The following is an 11,751-nucleotide window of genomic DNA, read 5'->3' as shown; positions in this document are numbered from 1 at the left end:
GAGTGTGGCATAGATAGATGAGACATCCCACTGCTGGAGCATAAGTATGGATATCAAACAAATCACTGTCATCATGTAATGACAGTTTGAGCCCAGGTTCCATGGGTGTACAAACTGGCTTGCAATCCTGTAAGCCAAACTTCTCAAGAAGTTGCCCAATGTACCTTGACTGACATAATCCAATGCCTCTAGCATCATGTACAAACTGGATGCCCAAGTAATAGTGCAAAATACCCAAGTCAGACATGTCAAAAGTTTGCTGTAAATTATTTTTGAATGCTGAAATCTGATCAGCACATGTTCCAGTGAGCAAAAGGTCGTCTACATATAGACACAAAATCAGCATGGATCCCCCCTCTTTATGTACATAAAGGGTAGACTCAGATGGGCTGTTTACAAACCCCTGACTAAGCAAGAAGGCATCTATCTTTGCGTACCAAGCTCGTGGAGCTTGTTTCAAACCATATAGAGCTTTTTTCAGCTTGCATACTAAATTTTCTGAGCCTTCAACTGCAAAACCAATGGGCTGCTGTACATACACTTCTTCCTGAAGTTCCCCATGTAAGAATGCAGTCTTTATATCCAGCTGATGCACTTTCCAACCAAAATGTGCAGCCAAGGCAATCATAGACCGAATGGTCGTCATACGGGAGGTAGGAGCAAAGGTCTCCTCATAGTCAATGCCCTTTTTCTGTGCGTAGCCTTTAGCTACCAGCCGTGCCTTGTACTTATCTATGGATCCATCTGCATTCCTTTTCAATTTGTAGACCCATTTCGTACCAATGGCACGCTTGCCAACTGGCAAAGACACCAAATCCCAAGTATGATTCTTATGAATAGAATCCAATTCAGCTTGCATGGCTGCCATCCAATGCACACTATGTCGTGCATCCTCAAAACATTTAGGCTCCTCATTATCATGAGTACATGCTGCCATAACAAACTCCGTGGAATGTGCTGAATCATGCAGTCGAGTTTGCATTCGAGTACGACCAGCCAAGGGTGTTTCCAAATGACTATCTCTCATAGTCTGCGTGTACCATCTAGGCACCTGTCTTGCTTCCTGACTGTGTACAAGTTCCTGCTGAATTTCAGTTTCAGCAATGTGCTGATTTACTGCATGTTCCATAGGAGCAGCTGGCTGAACATTAGGTTCATTTGCTGAAGTACCAGCTGAATCACCAAATGTGATGGGCAGCAGCCCTTCAAAGACATCACGGGCAGCCTGATATGTATCAAAACCACCCAAGGATAATTCTGATTTTTCATCAAATACAACATCCCTGCTGACAAAAACCTTCTTGGTCACAGGATCATAGAGTCTGTAGCCTTTGCTTTCGCTGCTATATCCCATAAAGATGCATTTTACAGCCTTGTTGTCCAACTTCTTTCGAAGTACCTGTGGAATATGGGCATATGCAAGACACCCAAAAGTACGGAAGTGGCCAACAGAAGGTTTGCGGCTGTGCCAAGCCTCAAAAGGTGTGACGGTTTTCAAGGCCTTGGTAGGGCATCTGTTCAAAATGTGGCAAGCGCACATGACGGCTTCCATCCAAAAACTATGAGGCAAACTCTTTGCCTTCAGCATACATCTGGCCATCTCCATGAGTGACCGATTTTTCCTCTCTGCTACCCCATTCTGCTGTGGAGTATATGCAGTAGTGTACTGATGGATAATGCCCTTCTGCTGCAAATAAGAATTCAGCATAGAGGACATGTATTCCCCCCCTCGGTCCGAACGGAGAGTCTTAATCTTGCAACCAGACTGAGTTTCCACAAGTGCACTGAAAGCCAAAAATGCATCATACACTTCTGACTTCTTTTTCAAGCAGTAGACCCAGCACAAACGTGTAAAGTCATCAATAAATGTTACAAAATAGTAACAACCACCCAATGACTGTGTCTGCATGGGCCCATAAACATCCGAATGCACAAGCTGCAATCTGGCTGTTGCTCTAAAAGCAACATCACGGGGAAAAGAGAAACGATGCATTTTCCCCAAAATGCAACCCTCGCATAAATGCTCAGGAGGTCTCTCCAAGAGAGGTAATCCATCCAACATCTGAGTACGCTGTAATAGCATCAAGCTGCCATAGTTTACATGCCCCAAACGAGCATGCCATAACTCTGCCTCTAACATAGCAGGAGTAAGAGTGGATGTCAAATATGCAGACTGATCTACCGAAAGAGCATCCAACTCATATAACCCATGACACAGAGAACCTGTCAAGACCAATGTCATGTGTTCCTTGTCACGGACCATGCAACGGTCATCATCAAAGGTGACCTGCAAACCACAACGTGCCATAGAAGAAATGGAAAGCAGATTCTTCTTAATGCCAGGCACATACAAAGCATCCTGTAGGCGGAGAATAGAGCCATCAATGGCTGTAAGCTGAATCTCCCCAATACCACGAACAGGGTATGATGCATTATTAGCACACTGAACAGACTTCCCAACGGGAGGTGCACCAAGAGAAGCAAACAAATCTCTACGAGATGTGATATGCCGTGAGGCACCACTGTCAAAGAACCAAGTGTCAGCATCCTCTGTAGAGCTAAATGCTCTATCAGCCCAAGAGACATCATAACTGCAAGTGTAAAAACAATAGTCCCTGTCTGCAACAAAGGACGCGGACTCACTAGCAGTGGAAGGAGCTGCAGAAACAGACATCCCTGACTCCTTCTTCTTCTCTTTGGCGATGCGCTTCCTGCACTCAGTGATGTAGTGGCCAGGCTTCTTGCAGTAATGGCATTTTCCTTTCTTGGCTTGCGTGCCCCCCTGTTTCTGACTTGTCTGTGAAGTGTTACTACTACCAGAACTCTGCGAAGCATTTTTCCCTTGGCTGTTTTTACCCTTCTGCCTTGACATAAAAGCCTGCTCAGAGGCTATACCATCCACACCACTGTTCCGTCTAGTTTGCTCCTCCTCTAGAAGCAAACTGACAAGCTGAATGAAAGTGATGGGCTCTTTCGAAATCCTCATAGTGAGGTTCAAGGCAGTATGAAAAGCCAAGTAAGAGGGAGGCAGTGAATTCAATGTTGTAGAAATCAGCTGCGCATCTGAGTAGTACTCATCCACATTCATGAGTTGCTCCCGCAAGTCCTGAATTTTGTTGAGATGATCCTGCATAGAATCACCCTCATTCATCTTTAGAGTCTCTAGCTCTTTCTTCAAGAAAGAGATGCGAGTCTCATTCTTTCCTGCAAACATCTGCTCCAATATCAACCAAGCTTCTTGTGAAGAAGCTGCTGAACGAATATGAGGAATGATAGAACGCTGAACTGCCAATGCAATCAGCGACATAGCCTGTGCATCCTGTGTATCCCAAGTTTTCTGAGCTGCAGTTCTTGGGGGAAGTGGCTGAGCGGGCTGAGGTGGAGGGGGCTGAGGTTGCCCTCTTGCACGTCCTCCTGGAGGAGGAGTAGCGGGAGCCACAACTCCCGGTCGTGCTTCCTCTCCACTGACATAATCCCACAAATTTTTGGCCACTAATACATTCTTCATCATGAAAGACCAAAGGGAATAATTGTTCCCATCCAATCGGTCTTCCTTGGACACATAGGTGAATACATCTCCTCCCTGATTTGCCATTATTTCCCAAAAGGCAATAGAGCAATGTCAATGCAGTACGAGCTGGAAATCTGCAAATTTCCAGAAATTGCAGCAAACACAAGTCTGCAATTAATGTGCAAAGGGTACTCTGTCAAAAAAACTGTCACTGATGCACGCTTCCCAAGGTGCAATTAGTGCTCAGCAGCACTAAAACATCAAAAGCCCCAAAATTTTCTGCCCAAAATTTCTGTCAAAAACAGTCGTTCTGTGACTGTATCAGCAGTTTAAATGCATCTGTCCTCCAAATACACAAAAGCCCCAAAATTTCTGACCATTCAGTCCAGAAATTTGCATGAAATTTACTTTTCCAGTAGATCTGTGCCAACCGCGTGTGAACCGCCGCTTCCAGAATTTTATTCTGGGCTGGAATGACAATAATTATGAAAATTTTACCTGGGCGTGCAGCACGTCGCGAGCTGCTGACGTGACGTAGACTGGCGGGCAGGCGGGAGCAGGTCGTCTGATTGGCTGACGAGTCGTGATGGGCAGGCGGGCTGCGCGTAGACAGGGCAGGCAGCGTGAAGCACGTCGCGAGCAGGCGTTGACTCCGCCTGCACGAAACTGGTCGCGATACTCGCGAGCTGCTGACGGATGACTGCTGACGTGGACTACTGTTGACGTGGATGACTGCTGACGGGCAGGGTACTGGTGGAGGCTGACCACGAGCTGTACTGTGCTGAGGCAGCTCTGTGGAACAGCGCCTGACTGCTGACAGAACTGACGACAGGTTGTACCTGTGCTGTCGTGACGTCTGACGCTGGAGCAGGACTAGCGTGTGCTGCAGAAGCTGAGTTCAGAGCTGTGCTCTGATACCAAATGTCAGATGGGAGAGGATCGAGGTGCAGCTGAAGTGCAGTAGACAGTGTGAGAGTGAGAGACAGAGTTGAGCACGACACCCAATGCAATAGTACTGAATAGAGTGTAAACTGAAAGTACAAATGATAACCCTTATACCTTAGAGTTATAAGGGGCTGTTCACACTCGAACACAGTAAGTGCCCGTAAGTGTGCACCACAAGCACATACAAAATAGTACACATAATCTGGGGGAAAAAACCTCTCCTACCGAGAGTAAAAAGTGCCCCAGTGTCCTAGTGATCACCCGCACACTCCCATATGAGCGTAGGCGTAAGTAAGGCGTGTGAGATACCCAACAATAGGCTGCCCGCAAAAGAGTAGTGGGATGCCACTCCACTAGCAAAGCTCCTGCCAGATTCTCCTTTAGGGTGAAGACAGAGAGTCCCCGTCAACATGGCAAGCTTAGAGCTGAACCAACTGCTGCGCGCGTTCCCCCCCCCCCCGGTGGGCATCGACTGTAACATGTCTATGTTGCTATAGGATTTGAAGCTTGATTCCAACAATGATCTGGGTATTTCTTCTTTTCTCTTGGTTTCTAACCAGACAATATACCACATCTCTTTATCTTACCAGATATTTTAAAAGTAAATTTCAATATAGGATCAACCTTTAAAAGCCCAACAAAAGAAAACGTCTGGTTGAGTAAGGATTCAGGAAGATAGTGAGGACCTGGCTGCAGGAGCATTGACTGCGCATTTACTTCTCTATTAAATAATAACACGTGGCTTTTCTTCCACTCGTGCATGCATGCAAGGGATCCAAGCGATCAAACGGCCTCCTGAGGTGGGGGGCTCGTCGAAGCAGCAGGGGATGGGGATGCAAGAAAGCTGCAGAAGAGCGGCAAGGCCATGGAGCTTGACTATGCGAGTGCTCTTCGCAGTATTCCTGACGATTGAGACACTGCTGCGGGAAGACCAGAAAAGATTCAACGATAGGAGGGCCGAGATCACAGAGGAGAAACAAGTCCTCACCCGTGTGGCCTTCTCGCTTTCGAAGCGCAAGCAAAGATATTCCGAGTTCGCTTACTGCAGACTATACATGTTCTTTCTTGGCTGTCCGCCAACAGAGGAGTTCCCCAGGTGGTTTTGGAGCACCTATGGAGGTAAGGCTTCTCTCTCAAGCGAAGATATTCCGAGTTCGCTTATTGCAGACTACACATGTTCTTTCTTGGCCATACGCCAACAGAGGAGGAGTTCCCCAGGTGGTTCTGGAGCACCTATGGAGGTAAGGCTTCTCTCACAATTCCGTTTTGTGGGAAAGGATTCTCCCTGGTGGCAGTGGGGTCTCCGATGGAAAGAGAATGGATCATTAGCTCTGCTGTCGGGTTCAAGGACGATCTGGTTTATTCATTGCCTTGGACATCAGGGTTCTCACCAGATGATGTGCTGCAGCATGAGTGCCCTGTTTGGGTATCTTTCCCTGGACTGCCGGTGTGGCTTGACAGCGATATATCTGTAATCAGAGGCATTGGGGAAAGTCCTGTATAATCTGGCAGTGGCAAATCACAATGGTGCTCTTAAGGCAGAAAAGAAAGTGTGCATCTTGTGGGACCACAGAAAGAAACAACCCGACATGCTGGATTGATCCCAATGGGATTGAGGTAGTTCTTGATGTCAAATTCTCCCCGTACCCAGATGCATGCTTTGTTTGTAGGCAGTATGGTCACTATGCAAAATAATGTCCCAGGAGGTTTAATGAAAGTGATGCTATGCAAAACCTTCAAGCTCTGCTAAGGCCATTCAGAAACAGCCAACTGTGGCAATGCAAGCTGCAGCAGCACAACCGGCACTCATGGGGAATGTTCCAAAGGATGAAAAGGGCAAGGGCAAGATGCCGACTAATGCTGGAAAGGCTCAGGCTTTGGAGAAGAAAGCAAGCCAGTCAGGCAAAGAAATACCAAGTCTACGATGAGAAGGTAACAAGGAGAACCTGTTGCCAAAGCGAGTCAGTATGGCTCCTCAAATGTTACGGTCCCAGTCAAAGGAAGAAGAAAGGTATCAATCAAAAAATTGATAAGAGATCCATTGCTGGATCATAACTTTTATGCAGCTTTTGGAAGAGGATGATGAGATGGCAGATGACTTCTATGATGTGTAGAACAGAGTGGAAGGTCTTTGCAGTATTGTGAAACGTAAGGGGCTTGGGATCACAAAGATGAAAGGATGTGTGCTATGCCTTGATAAGGAGGAGGAAACAGGATATTGTGGCATTGCAAGAAATGAAGTTAGGCCCAGTTGAAGTCCAGCAAATCCAATTTAAGGACTATAAGTTGTTCTGAGATTGTCACTCACAGGACAAGAGAGGGGTGGTCCTGCTGGTCCACAACCGATTTGAGGCAAAGATGTCGTGGAATTATGGAGATGGCAGCTGTGTGGCAGCCAAGATGACCACATCTGGTTTTAGTTTGGCGGTAGCTGCCATATATGCCCCAAACATGTCCAAGGATAGGGCGATTTTATGGGAGACTAAGTGGCAAGCTGGATGGGGACAATGATTTGCTTTTAGGGGACTGGAACATGACTGTATTCCCTAATGACAGGTCTCATGGTGTGGGAAACATGATGGGAGTGGAGGTGAACGAATGGAAAGAGCTGGAAAATTCCCGTGGTTTGGTTGATGCAATGGCAATTGCATTGGCAAGAAATCCTTCTCCCTTCACATGGCACAATAAACAACTCAGGGAAAACTGGAGGGCCGTTAGGCTGGATAGAGCAAACCTGTCAGTGGGGGGCTGGTGGGCTTCACCGAAGTCATCTTATCTGACCCTCACTGATGTGAGCACTTCAGATCACATTCCTATACTAGTTTGTTTGAGATGTCCCCTTGTTGGAAGAACCGGTAATGGTCCTCCTCTGTTTAAGTTTAATGTGTCATTTCTAACTGATCAAGACTTTGTGAAGGAGCTCGGAATGGCATGGAAGGACGCCAGTGGGAAGCACTCTAATCCACTGGATAGAGGGGATGCTACAGTAGGGGCAATCACAATGCTGGGTAAATGCAGGGGAGGCAGATGGCAAAGCATCAGAGATGGGCAGAGAAACAAGTCGATCACTTTAGAAGAGCCATACTCAGCCTTCTTAGAGATAATAGCCACGATGTGGTGCTGCAGTAGTTGCTAAAGGATGCAGAGTGCTATGAGCAGCAACTGGAAGAAAAAAGGGTGGAAGCAACCAAGATTCAGCTCAAGGCTAATTGCATAGTGCAGGGAGATGTGCCAAATAGACTCTTCTTGGACTCTCTGAAAATGAAGAAACAGAGAGAACTGAGAACGGTGATCCAGGACGAGCAGGGAAATGTATTCAAGGAAGATAGAGAAATCTTAAGGGCTTTCACAAGACAGCTATCAACAATAGTGGGCACCCCACTGCAGAAGGCTACAGGCTATGAAGAAAGATTGAAGGAGTTCCTGCAACTGGAGCCCCAAGCTATACCACAGGAGGAAGGACTTCTCCTGGACAGACCATTTTCGACTAATGAAGTCGAGTATGCACTTAAGAACTTGAGAATGGGGAAATCACCAGGAATAGACGGAATTCCAGCCAAAGTGATGCAAGCCATCTGGGATTACTGCAAGGACGATGTGACAGCCCTGGTAAATTGGATTAGGATCAGAGGTGTTTTTCCCAGGCATCTGAACAAAGGTCTGATCAAGGTAATAAGTCATCAGAAAGGAGGTTGATAGGTCAGTGGAGACCTATTACAATGCTCAATGTTGTCTACAAAATTTTGCAAAGTGGAGACCTGTTACAATGCTCAATGTTGGTCTGCCAACACTATGTTGGAGTTATCATAGTGTTGGCAGACCAAAGTCTTTGGGGAATCTAATGGAGACATATGATATGTTTTCTGAACTCTCTGGTTCTAAAATCAGGAAGCAAAAGACAGAATTGGTTAATGCTCAGCTGGAAAGAACCAGAATCTTGGCTCAAGGACATGGGATTCAAGCTGATTGAACCAGGGCAGACCTTCAGATACCTTGGATGCCCTGCAGGAGTAGCAGTGACAATGCATCAGAGAGCAAAATGGTTGGAAAAAAAGCTAGGAGATAAACTACAAAGGTGGAAGGCTGTGCCAGTGTCTTTTGGAGGTAGGATAATCATTATCAAGGTGTTCCTAGCTCCATGTTTGTATTCTTGTCAACGATTCTGGGCTTCAGTGCAAACTTCTGGAAAAGAATAGATCGATAGTTAAGCACAATTTTGTGGGACGAGCGAGGTCAGAGGCTGGCAATCCATAGCGTGGGCCCAATTGTCAACTCCCAAAACTTAGGGAGGCATAGGAATTTCGAATCTGAAGAGTAGAGCACAATGCCTAATGTTTAAGGCACTTACAAGAATAGAGATGGAACAACCATGGACTGTTTTAATGAGAGGCTGGCTGGAAAACGCCAAGGTTAAAAACAGGACTGTACCTCAGATGCATTGGCTTGACCCACTGCTGTCGGGTATGCGCATTGGCATTCCCCAATCGGAGGTAGCACAGGCCTTGGCCAACTCATGGGCAGCAGTACTAGCAGAGGCTAATTGGATAGGAACCAAGGAAGGAAGAGGGGATGCTGCACTGTCACAATCAATTTTCTTGTGTGAGAAGAGCTATGACCCACCGTACAGTCCATGGCAAGAGAACCCTAGGAGATCACAGAGGTTGATGGAGAAGAGGATCTGCAGGTGGAAGGATGTCTTAGACAAAGACAGACTGGATTTTCTGTCTGCAGAGGAATGTCAGAGGAGATTTCAGCTGAATGGACAGGAACAAGAATGGCTAAGCCACGTACTGTCAAAAAAAAGGGATGACTAGCCCACTGCAGTTATGAAAGACACCTCACAGATTTGGAAAGTATTGGTGTACCCAGCTAGGAAAACACTAGCCAACTGCAAGAAGGAGAAGGATTTTATCGTTGGCAACCCTCAGTTCATCCTCAAGCTAGCTGCTGGATGGAGGGACAGATTTCCAAAAGCAAGGATCAGGACGTGGAGGAAAAGAAATAGGAGGGTATGGAAGGCCCCACCCCCCATCAAGAATCAACCTAATGCTATGGAAAGTGTTGTTCAATAAGTTGCCTGCAAAGAAAAGGTTGAATAAATGCACGAGAATCTCCCCATTATGCATACTCTGCAAGAGAGAGGAGGAATCTACAGGACAATTGTTTTGGGATTGTAGGCACACTAAACAAGTCTGGGACAGATGGAAGAAGTGGATGCATGATGCAGGTTTTGATGAGTGCATCTCTGAGAGGTGAGACTGTTTGGGGATTCGGCAAATCTGAACCCAGAATCTCTAAAGATTTGGAATGTGATTAGAGGAGCAGCCATTCAATGGATATGGAGAGAGAGAAATGAGAGGGCCTGAACTGTACGGTGGAAGCAACTGATTGGAGGATGGCCTGAACTCAGGAAGCTTGTCTTGAGTACCCTCAGAATGCTAAGGAAGAAAGAATACACCTATAAGGTGGCTTATAGTGGTCTGAAAGTTGTGGTGTAGATGGTCATGTCTTAACATGAGCCTTATGCTGGTTAGAGTTAGCGTTTTGAGTTCTTTTTAAACTCGACATTGCCCTCACCTTGGTAGGGCTTGTAAATGCTTTCTTTACTAATATATCCACGCATTATCAAAAAAAAGCCCAGCAAGGATGTATTAAGCTCAAAGTCCTCACCCAGTTAACTTTGACATCTTCTTCAAACAGAAGTATCTAGTATCTGCATATCCAAATTCACATAGTTCTTGAAGTGATTCCTTGCATGTCGTTTGATTCTATTGAACAGGCCATGCTTGATTATTGGCCAATGCAATTACTAATAACAAAGATCTTTAATGATGTCCACAATTCTTGAAGTTTGCAAAAGCTTCAAGATCTGTGGATCTTCATGGCTCATGCCTATCTGTGTTTTCGTACCAAGATAGCTAATCCACAGCATTATCCCTTTATATTTACTTGTAGGATACAGGTGAGCACTTCCTCACATCTACTTTTGGAGATGGATGGGATAAAGTGAATAGAATGCACAAGGCGATGTAGACTATGTGGGTAGCCATTTCTAGTGTTGCATTCCATTACTTAATTGCATGTTTAGTATTGTTTATGTATTTTACTACTAAAGGTAGATGAAAAAGGCAAGTAGTGGATTCTTTGAAGACACGGAACCAATCATCAATCTCAAACTTCAAGACACCTTTTTCTCCTAGGACATAAATATCAACTATTTTAGGTTTTAGGTTTCGATATTTACATCCGATTCCATGATATTAGTATTGTTTATGTATTTTACTACTAAAGGTAGATGAACAAGGCAAGTAGTGGATTCTTTGAAGACATGGAACCAATCATCAATCTCAAACTTCAAGACACCTTTTTTTCCTAGGACATAAATATCAACTATTTTAGGTTTTAGGTTTCGATATTTACACCTGATTGCATGATGTATCTCAAATTCACAATCACTAGATTTGTGTTTTTGCCACCTATCTATTGAAGAGCAAGATGTTTTTCTCATTTCTTAAACCCAAAGGAAAAAATTTGAGCTTGGTTCTAACTAGTTTGCTTTTGGTATTGTTCATTTTTCTTCTAGTATTTTTTTAATGCATAAATACTTTGATATTACTATCAGTGAAATATTTATAATGCACCTTTTATGTATCACAAGCTAGACCAAAACATTCGCTGACGCCCAAAAGAAAAATCAAACTTTGGCCCTCTATGAGCTCAAGACCTACCTTGAAGATCTAGCCTTTCTTGCTAATTCTCTTAAAGTGAGGCTAAAACACCTCTTACAATACTCACAAAAAGGGAGTCAGGCTTGACTTTCTTCCTTGGCCATTGCAACTTTATTCTTGGTATTCCAAATAGCTCGGATAGTAACATCAAGTTTAACTCTATCTCCAAAGAGTGTTGTTAACATCAAGTTTAGCTCTATCTCCAAAGAGTGTTGTTTTCATTCTAATGAAAGAGTTCAGACCTGCTCTCTCAACCCCAGACCTGACCTTCCTGCATATGGTTTGAGTAGCAGAGCAGTGCCATAAAGCATGAGGGATGGCTATCTTGCATCCAATGAGTCATGAGGTGCACCCAAGGGAGGTCATAACTGAGCCTAGCTATGAGTTTGAAGACAAGCCTGGCTGCCTTATTGAACATGGCTTCTAGCCTCTGTCCACCATTAGCTTTGGACTCACAAAGAAGATCCCACGCATTTGAATGACATCTTTTGGTATTTGCAAAAACCCACACAATCTCTAGCTAGGTGGCCAAAGGTCCCCCACTTAGTTTTAACTTTGGCGTTAAGC

General features: G+C 45.0%; 1 protein-coding gene across 2 annotated transcripts in view; it reads left to right on the top strand.

Annotated features, from left to right (window-relative positions):
* The window catches only part of LOC148032571 (uncharacterized), a 69,479-nt gene extending 59,281 nt beyond the window's left edge, over positions 1-10,198 (top strand). Inside the window, exons 8-9 of one of the 2 annotated variants that reach the window (XM_087683215.1) lie at positions 4,776-5,575; positions 5,659-10,198. The gene's annotated coding sequence lies outside the window, so the exon portion shown is untranslated. Of the gene's footprint in view, positions 1-4,775 lie in introns of both variants that reach the window. The other variant, XM_087683214.1, reaches the window with a different exon arrangement.
* The last annotated feature ends 1,553 nt before the right edge of the window (positions 10,199-11,751 follow it).

This window comes from Lygodium microphyllum, chromosome 8 (assembly GCF_053477565.2).
Source record: "Lygodium microphyllum isolate KBCC chromosome 8, Lygodium_microphyllum_v1.1.10, whole genome shotgun sequence".
In the NCBI taxonomy this organism is placed as follows: Eukaryota; Viridiplantae; Streptophyta; class Polypodiopsida; order Schizaeales; family Lygodiaceae; genus Lygodium; species Lygodium microphyllum.
This window is presented reverse-complemented; position numbering and strand designations above follow the sequence as displayed.